Genomic DNA, 9,412 nt, shown 5'->3' on the forward strand with positions numbered 1-9,412 from the left:
ATTGATCTGAAATCCAAACACACGTACACATGAAATCAGATGCTTGCAAACAAACATACATATGTGATCATATATTGTAATATTTATATATACACACTAAGAGAGAAATGCATGCAATCAGACATGCTTACAATGTACAGCTATGTTACTGGAGCATAAAAACATGCAGTTTCATATATATATATATATACACACATATACCTACACAAACATATATACATACATACATATATATATATATATATATATATATATATATATATATGTATATGTATATGTATATATATATATACACATGTATTCATGATAACATGTATATAAACATATGAAAATGCAGTTATATATGTGTACACATGGATGCACACAAAAACAAACAACGTCCTACAGAAATGTGAGTGTACAAATTAACGCACACGCACGCACACATGCGCATTATTTTTAGGTGCACATGTACCTAGATATACATACACAAACATACTTGAATTTGCAAACAGAAGAATGCAGGCACTGGCATAAAATATACACACTTATAAATTGAAAAGACACTCAATTATGTAAATATGCTACCATAGATAAAAGCCTGCACTGATAAAGGTAGTCACACAGAGAAAACAACCGACACAAGCATTCCCTTATGTGTTTATATGAAGTGTACATGCACTTAGCCTGAGAGTGGATAAAAAAGCAAAACGCTTTTTTGCATACACACTTTTACCTACACATGTATGTAAGCTTGCACACATACAGAGGCTAACTGAGTCGCACGTACACTAATGCATATAACATGCAGACAATAGTTTCTCACATTGGTATGAGGCCACATATTTACATGGGGTGGGGTGGATGTCAATTTTACGTCAGTCTATAACATTTTATCAATACAGAGATAAGTAAACCAGGTGTAATTAGAACTCAACATGTTGTCAAAGAGATAAAACTACATACTGCAAGGCATATATTTCAACAATATAATTCCTGATAATTCTCTGCCTTTAGTGATATAGCAATATCGACACATAAACATATTGGTATTCACATATATACAAAAATTGACCGACTCAGGACACAGAAGATACATTTGGTCAAATATGCATAGACAGATATACAAAATATGCATTAATAAGGGAACTAACGAACATGCATCCTTTTCAGAATTAGATCCCTCTGGAGCTCATTCATTATCCCTCTCCACCTTATTTTAAATCAAATAGTGTTTTTTTACTTGACATAAAGTCAGCTTATGTAGGGAAAGGGTGTATTACTGGTACGTATTTTTATCGACTCTGAAGAGATGAAAACACAAAGTCAGACCCAGTAAGATTTCAACTGAGAATGTAGAGGGATGAAATGTATGAAATACTGCAAGACATTTCGTTCCATGTTACTGTTCTGTCTGCAGTTGTCCTCTGTTAGTTATCCAATGTAGTTAGGAGGTCATTAAATAACTATTAGTGTTGCTCCTCCTTGCTTTAACTTACAGAAAGGCAAGAAATACATTGTGTTAACATGCATACTCATTTACAAGCCAAAGATGAAGTCACTGTGTGGTCACTTCATCCACTAGATATAGCAGCCAAATAACCATTAACTTACACCGTAATGTCTTAAAAGGCGGAAGGACATATTGATAATGTAGTGTTATACAAAAAAGATTGGATGGTCATGAGTGGAATGCCTTTAATCATCGATCTGTTCAGTCAGACTGACTTAGGGCGAAACAGTAGCATTCACAGTCCTATATACATAACATAAATGTACAGTTATGCACTTGCATATTCACAAATACTTATGCACAGTCATTCACACTTTGTACATATATACAAATGAATACTCAGAAAATGACGATTAAACAAATATGTATAAACAGCAATCACAATAAAGAGAAAACTGACGTGATCACACACACACACACACACACACACACACACACACACACACACGTGTGTCTGTGTGCATCAGTGTTTGCAGACACACATGTGTCCCTTGATAGATACTCATGAATGTATATCTATATACATGTGTATGCTTTCAAAATACTTTTTACATTTATCTCTTATTAAGAAATGTTTTGAGAGATGAGCTGAACAAAATTAATGATGATAGTTCTTTCATTAAAACATAGATTCTGAATATTAATATACCTGTTTGTTTCTCGCTTCGGCTCAGTGAATATTAACAATTTACCGTTTTGAAAAGTCGTTGACCTCCATCTCATTTGCATATTTTCCTATTTCCCTTTATATTCAAAACCATCTGTTTAATATCATATATTTTCAATCTTATTTTTTTAGTTAGTTCTCCAGCTTTATCAAACCATTTTATTTCCAAAACAAGTAAAGTAGATATAAACAATTTGATTAATTGATGACCAATTACTTCATTTATTTGTTTGTCTTTTACTTGTATGAATTTTTTTTTCCTTTACCAGTGAAGTGGTTTATTCAAAGAGTCAAACACATGCGTATATGCTTCAAGAAGTGTACACCTATTAATTTTGTAAATTTTCTCCTTTTTTGAGGAGAATGGCTATGATAGATTAAATTAGACTACTAATTCAAGAAAAGTAATCTGTTCAAAAGATAATACAAGGAAAGAAAACATCAATAAGCCATATTGTTTTCAGATAGACTTCCAGACTGAAGATTTTAATTAGTGTCTCAACTGACCAATCATAGAATTGGTACTATTTACTGCATGTAGTTTGATATCAGATAACTAAATCAAGGGAAGCCTAAATAGGTTTTAAAAATGTTAATATTTCAGATGAAGAAATGTAATTTAAATGACAGAGTAATTAAATGAGCCCTGATTCATTGAGAAGGTTTTTTTTATCCTAACATAAATATTTAAGATTTGTATAACAAGGAGTGTGTAGAGTGTATAAGGATTTAAGAAAACACATTTATATGCATTCACTTATATATATACTTACACATGATATATATATATATATATATATATACAGTGGAGGAAATAAATATTCGTACATGTCAAAATTCTTTATTCATTTAATTTCTAATGAACATAAATGGGATATACCCATACTATATTTGCATACACATACATAAACTAAGAATATGCAAAAGAAACTAATAAATTATAGTAGCTAATGAATTTATATACAAATATAAATATTTAGGGGTGAAAAAAGTATTCGTACAGAACATAAATAGTTGATAATTCTGATTTAATACTTCGTAGCATAACCATTATTCAGTTCCACTTCATCCAATCTCTTTTTGTAGTTCTTAATCAATGACTCGCATGTTTCTTTAGGAATTTTTTCCCATTCTTCTTGACAAATTTTCTTCAAATCTGGAATGCACTCATCATCATCATCATCATCATCATCATCGTTTAACGTCCATGTATAACTGGTAAGCTGGAGAGCTGCACCAGATTCCATATACATATATATAGACATGTGCACACACACACACACACACACATATACGAGGGGGGACCCAAAAGAAACTGGAATTTTGCAATATTATTCAATTCATTTAGTTTTACATGTTAACACTTTTATCACCTTCAAAGTATTCTCCATTTGAAGGAATGCATCAGTCAAGGCATGTTTTCCACTATTTGAACCAATGCTGGTACTCCTGCAAAGTGATGCCTTGTAACGCCTCTGTCGTTTTTCCGTTACTGCATCCACATCTGCAAATTCCATAGCAACAGCTTCCATCACCAGTGACGACCTTCGGAAAATGGTCCACATCAACTTTCAACTGTTCTTTCAGTTCTCAACACACATTCAGTCATGACTGCTTTTGATCTTACATGAGCAAGTGAGGTTCAAATTTTGCTGTAACCCTTTTCATTTGCAATTCCTCACTCAAAATTCGTTGGCAGGAGCTCCAGGACACACCAGTCACACCAACAAGTTCGTTAATTGATTGGTGACGGCCCTCCAAGATCAGTTCATGAATTTCCATGATGTTTTCATTCATTTGGGAGGTTGACGGTCATCCTGAACGAGGTTGGTCTTCAAGTGACAAGTGACCATTCCTAAACCACCATTAAACTTGTATTTTGCTAATGGCAGTGTCCTTGTAAGCTGTTTGAAGCATGATAACCGTTTCAGCCATTGTTTTCCGTAGCAGAAAACAGAATTTCATGGAAGCATGCTGTTCCTTCATTTCAGCCATTGCAAAAATTAACAAATAGGGGAGAGGCACTGCAAAGCAAAGATGCACCACATGGTAGTATGACTTCACCCGATGACACCAGTCAGCAGACTGCTGCCTGAGGGTTGCATCAAGTGGCTTCTAGCAACAGAAGCCTGAACTATAATGGGTTTGTCACACAATGTTTCTGGTTATTTTTGGGTACCCCCTTGTACATATATATATATATATACATACACACACATATATACACCTAAATATGGATACACACACACACACACACACATATATGCATATAGATGTACACACACTCACATACACACACACAACTGATACAAATTCTCCAGGTGCAGATCCATGGTCTCACAAGACTGGCAGATACCTACAGATGGATATAATCTTCATTCAATGTTCATCTTCCATGCTGGCATGAGTTGGATGGTTCGATAGGCGCTGTCAAGCTAGAGGACTACATCAAGCTGCATTATTTTTATATGGTTTTTATGGCTGGACACTCTTATGCTAACCACTTTACAGAGTAGACTGAGTGCTTTTTATGTGGCACCAACACTGGCAAGGTTACCAAGTAACTTGCAAGGGAAAGATCCTTTGAGAGGGATGGTGATATTGAATGAGGTGACTGTGTACCAGGCAATGAGAGATAAGAATATGATTAAGGGACAGAAACAGGTGTCTTGCTGCATGGTTACCCCAGTTAGAGAGAGAGAGAGAGAGAGAGAGAGAGAGAGAGAGAGAGAGCAAGAAGAGAAATGGTGGCAATATGCCAAGGCGTACCAAGGTGCAGGGGTGAGAATAGAAATGGAATGGTAGAGCATTGCCAAGGGTGCATGAGTAGGGATTTCACATGAATGCAAAACGGGGTGGGGTGGGGGAATACAGTGATTGGTGAAACCTGGATATATAGAGTGGGGACAACAGAATAACAATGGTACAGTTGGCAGGGCAGAGAGGACTGGGTTGGTCTGCAGGAGTGGGGAGGGAGAGATAAGCATAGTGCAGGGAAAAGAGGAAATGTGAGGAAGAGGAGAAGAGGAGATGCAGTTTGGTTTATTAGGGTAGGGTGTGTAAAAAATTTATGGGTGGAACTCGGTTTTGCTGTGGTGGGCAGCTCTTCTCAAGAGCCTCATACTGCCAGATATATAATTTACATGCATACCTATATACATTTGTATGTGAGTGTGTGTGTTGTGTGTGTTTGGGTGTGTGTGTGTATGTGTGTGTGTCTGTGCTTTGTGTGTGTGAGTAGTACCATACCACTTTTGGTCAGTTGAGTGAAATTTCCTGGTTCCGACCCAGTACTAAAAAGCATAGCACCAGAGTCACAGTGTTGTACTCTTACAAGGCTGCTTCAAGAAAGATGCAGGAAAGAATAACAAGAAGCTCTTTCACTTCCAGCAGCAAAACCATTCTCTCTATCTGAGTAAAGAGTAGCTTGTGTGATGCATGCAAATGAAGTGTGATGTTGCATGGTAGTAAAACATGAAAAGAAATGAGATAGGCATCATTTGCTGAATGACTAATGTTTCTGTGTACTCTGGGAAATGAACTGAAAGTAAATCAGGGAATAAAACGAAGTAGATGTTGCACTGAAGGGAGGAAAAACTGAGCTGGTTCAGACTTAGGATGCTTATGCGTAAAGAAGTTCTAAGCGGTCTGGTTAGAAAGAAGCTGCATAAGTGGGAGACCATTGAAGCTATTGGACAAAATGGTAAAAGCTGAACTCAGGGAACTAAACCACATGATGAAGAAGATTACAAGGGACAGCAACAAGTGGCAGGACAGTGTGCTGTAGAAGAGACCTCTCTAATGCATGCAAGCATGGTAAAATGGACGTAAAATGATGATGCTTAGATCAGCTGCATTACAGAAGCTCAAAAGTCTTGATCCTTTTTTTTTAGTCCTTGTATCTTCTCCAATGTCTCAATGTACACCAAAGTAGCCATCATCTTCGAATTCACCTGCCTTAATAACAAGGTCACTGTCTTCTATTATAAAGTTAGCCCACTAGAGACTCTCATACAGTTTTTTCTATTTTTACTCCTCTGTCAGTTTTCATTGTGGTGCATATGTATTGATCTCTGTTGCATATGACCAGTTTAAGCTTAATTATTTTGTCACGTACCCTGACTACTTCTGTTACTTCATCTCTCCATTTATCTACCAACAATATGTTTAGTCCATCACTTTTACCCATCTGGAAGAATTTGTAGTATTAACAGCTTTGGCTGAGGATGATGGTAATGGTGATAAGAATGATTATAAAGAAAGGTAGCATCAAAACATGTTCATATTTATAAGTTTTTATTTATGACTGGTTGTTTTTGAACCTGTTTGTTTATATGGAGTTATATAAAATGTAAATCATGCAAGTCTTCTTCAGTGTAATTATCAGACTCAAAGCTCTGTTATAAGCAGATTTTAAGCTTTTATCTATATCATTAACTAATTTCAAGGAATTGTCTTCCTTTGGTAAACAATTATCATGCAATCTAATTATCCATCTACCCTTCAATAAGCAATTATTGGCTAGTTTTAGGCAATCAACAGCTTCATTTTAAAAAATTATTAGACAGTTTAAATGCTCATTTCCCTGTTGTAAGCAATTATCAACTAAGTTTAATAAGTCATTTATGTATTTTAAGCAATTATTAACCAGTTTTAAGCAGTCATTTGTTTAATCAACTAGTTAAAAAATTGATTTCAGAATATAATGTGAATTTCTTAATTGTTTAAAATGTTATTGCTATTTGCTTAATTTAAAATAAAATATAAATATGTAAATACCAAAACTAAAAAGCCATCTACCTGATAAGCAAACTCTGTAACCAATTAGCTGTACCTACTCCTTGATCTATCACTGCTAAAACTGAATTTGTTCGCCTGAAGACACCACCTCTATACTGTCTTTTATTCACGTTAAACCCATTTGATACACTTGTGTTTTCTCTGGTTTCTTTGTTTTCTCTTGTTCTCTCTAACCAACCTTGGTTATGTGCTATAAACACCTCTCCAGGTCTTCCTCATCAAATCTACCATTCATCTTCACAAGTTGGAACTGAGTATTAACTGCATCAACCTTGCCTAATAGTCTATAATTACTGAAGTACAGCATGGGTTTACATTTATAGAACCACATCTCATTATATTTATTCTCATTGTATAATTAGGCCCCATACTTATTTATAACCCATTTTGTATAGGTAGTCTAGAAAATATTTTCTGGTTCTCAAGCCTGTACCATTATGTAAACAGGTTGTGTCTAGAACAGACTTGCTTCTATTTTAGTAAGGAACCTTCTGTTAAATTTGTTTGGCATTTTGGGAAGGAGAGATAAATGGATTCTGATTAACTGTTAAATAACTCTCAAGCTGCTGGGAAATCCCTTTTGGAGCCCATTTTCCCGTTGTCTTTATAGCCTCGTATAATAAAATAGCAAAGAGCTATGACATGTGTCACCACTTCATCTAAAAGCTAGAATTGAACTTGGAAATGTTTCTTTGTCATACAGTGTTTGTAGAAAGACAAGAGAATGTCTATATGTTGATCAAAAAGTGGTACCTTTTGACCACCTATTATGTATACATATTGTCAATCAGTATGTGTACATAATAAATAGTATAGATGCCTATGTGTTGATAAACTTAAGGAAGAATAGCTAAAGGTGATTGAACGAATTGTTGACTTTTGTCTGAGGCTTACAATTGCCATAGGTTTGTTGTCTTCAATAGCCTCATACACAGCCTTAAAACTAGGCATTGAAAGCGACCATGTAGTCATACAGTACTCCTATTGCCCACATAAGTGGGTAGTTTTACTTTCTCACTATATTTATTTATGACTAGGTGAACTTAGACAGTGAGCAGTATATAGCTTTGCAATGGTTGCAGCTATTTGCTGGTAATAGCATATAAAACCCAACTTCTCATTTGTCTGGCACCCTATCAATTTAGCTTGCTGTGACTACATCAGATTAGATTGAAATCCAAAATATGAACAGAATAGGCTGATGGAAGTAGCAGCGTCTTTAGTCATAATTAATCCAAGAAGTACTGACCCATAGCACCTACTCTTGATTCTAACCCTTTAAAACGTTTAAAGCAGTTCAACCTATAATCAATACTATTCTGAGTGAAATATATTTCCTCTAAATACATTGAATAGATCCTCATTTAGCACTTCAGTACTTGTGGTGATGTGAAGTAATATATATTTTCCATTTGTCTGACATATCCATATATGTGAATCATCGAAGTTTCTTTGAACACATACTCAATAATGGATCTAACTTTAAGCTCTTTGAAAATGCATTTACTCAATTTGCTTTTAAGCATGCGTAGATTTTCTATCCATTGTTGAGTAGTGTATATACTGAGTTATGGAAGAATTCTGAAATCTCTGACAGGTTGTAACTGCCAGGCATAATGGCATCATTGTTGTTACCAGGATTCTACAAAAGACTAGGTAATTAGTGTAGCTTAAAGATGGAAATTATTTGAGAAGTCATAATAATGATAATAATAATAATAATAATAATAATAATAATAATAGCAATAATGAAGATGGTTATATGTGTTATTGTAGTGATGATAATTATAATGAATATTATAATGATAATATGGTTAATGAAATTGCAACAAGGCTCATTAAAATGATGTCAACAATAAAGACTGTGAAGAGGGTGACTGGTGTTTAGGTTGTTGATGGTCCTCATGGAAGCAGCTGTGGTAGTTGCATTAATAGCAAGAATAAAGATGTTTGCATTGATTTGAAAGATTACATTAGTGTGTGTGTGTGTGTGTTTGTGTGTGAAGATGTATGTGATGGCTTACATTAATCTTTTATCCTTTTACATGTTTCAGTCATTTGACTGTGGCCATGCTAGAGCACCACCTTTAGTCGAACAAATCGACCCCAGGACTTATTCTTTGTAAGCCTAGTACTTAACCTATCAGTCTCTTTTGCCAAACTGGTAAGTTTTGGGGATGTAAACACACCAACATCAGTTGCCAAGCGATGGCAGCGTCGACAAACACAGACAGAAAGACACACACGCATAAATATATATATATTTAGATGAGTTCATGAACCTTGATTCTTTTCCCTAAAACTATATATTTATATATATTTAATACTGTGAAACTTAATTTGATTTTAATTTTTAATAAATTGATTTTAATTGAGTTTTTACCTGTAATTTTGGATTTTTATCCCTAATATTATTATTATTATCATTATTATATATATATATATATATATAT

At 34.7% G+C, this 9,412-nt stretch overlaps 2 long non-coding RNA genes across 3 annotated transcripts in view; one reads left to right on the forward strand and one right to left on the reverse strand.

The window, feature by feature from the left end:
* LOC106867976 (uncharacterized) overlaps positions 1 to 2,978 on the reverse strand; it is a 23,719-nt gene extending 20,741 nt beyond the window's left edge. Inside the window, exon 1 of the long non-coding RNA XR_008265235.1 lies at positions 2,142 to 2,978. This is a non-coding gene — a long non-coding RNA (uncharacterized LOC106867976). The remainder of the gene's footprint in view (positions 1 to 2,141) is intronic.
* The window catches only part of LOC106867980 (uncharacterized), a 637,828-nt gene that overhangs the window by 2,094 nt on the left and 626,322 nt on the right, over positions 1 to 9,412 (forward strand). The window lies entirely within an intron of this gene.

The sequence above is a fragment of the Octopus bimaculoides genome, chromosome 11 (genome assembly GCF_001194135.2).
Source record: "Octopus bimaculoides isolate UCB-OBI-ISO-001 chromosome 11, ASM119413v2, whole genome shotgun sequence".
Taxonomy (NCBI): domain Eukaryota; kingdom Metazoa; phylum Mollusca; class Cephalopoda; order Octopoda; family Octopodidae; genus Octopus; species Octopus bimaculoides.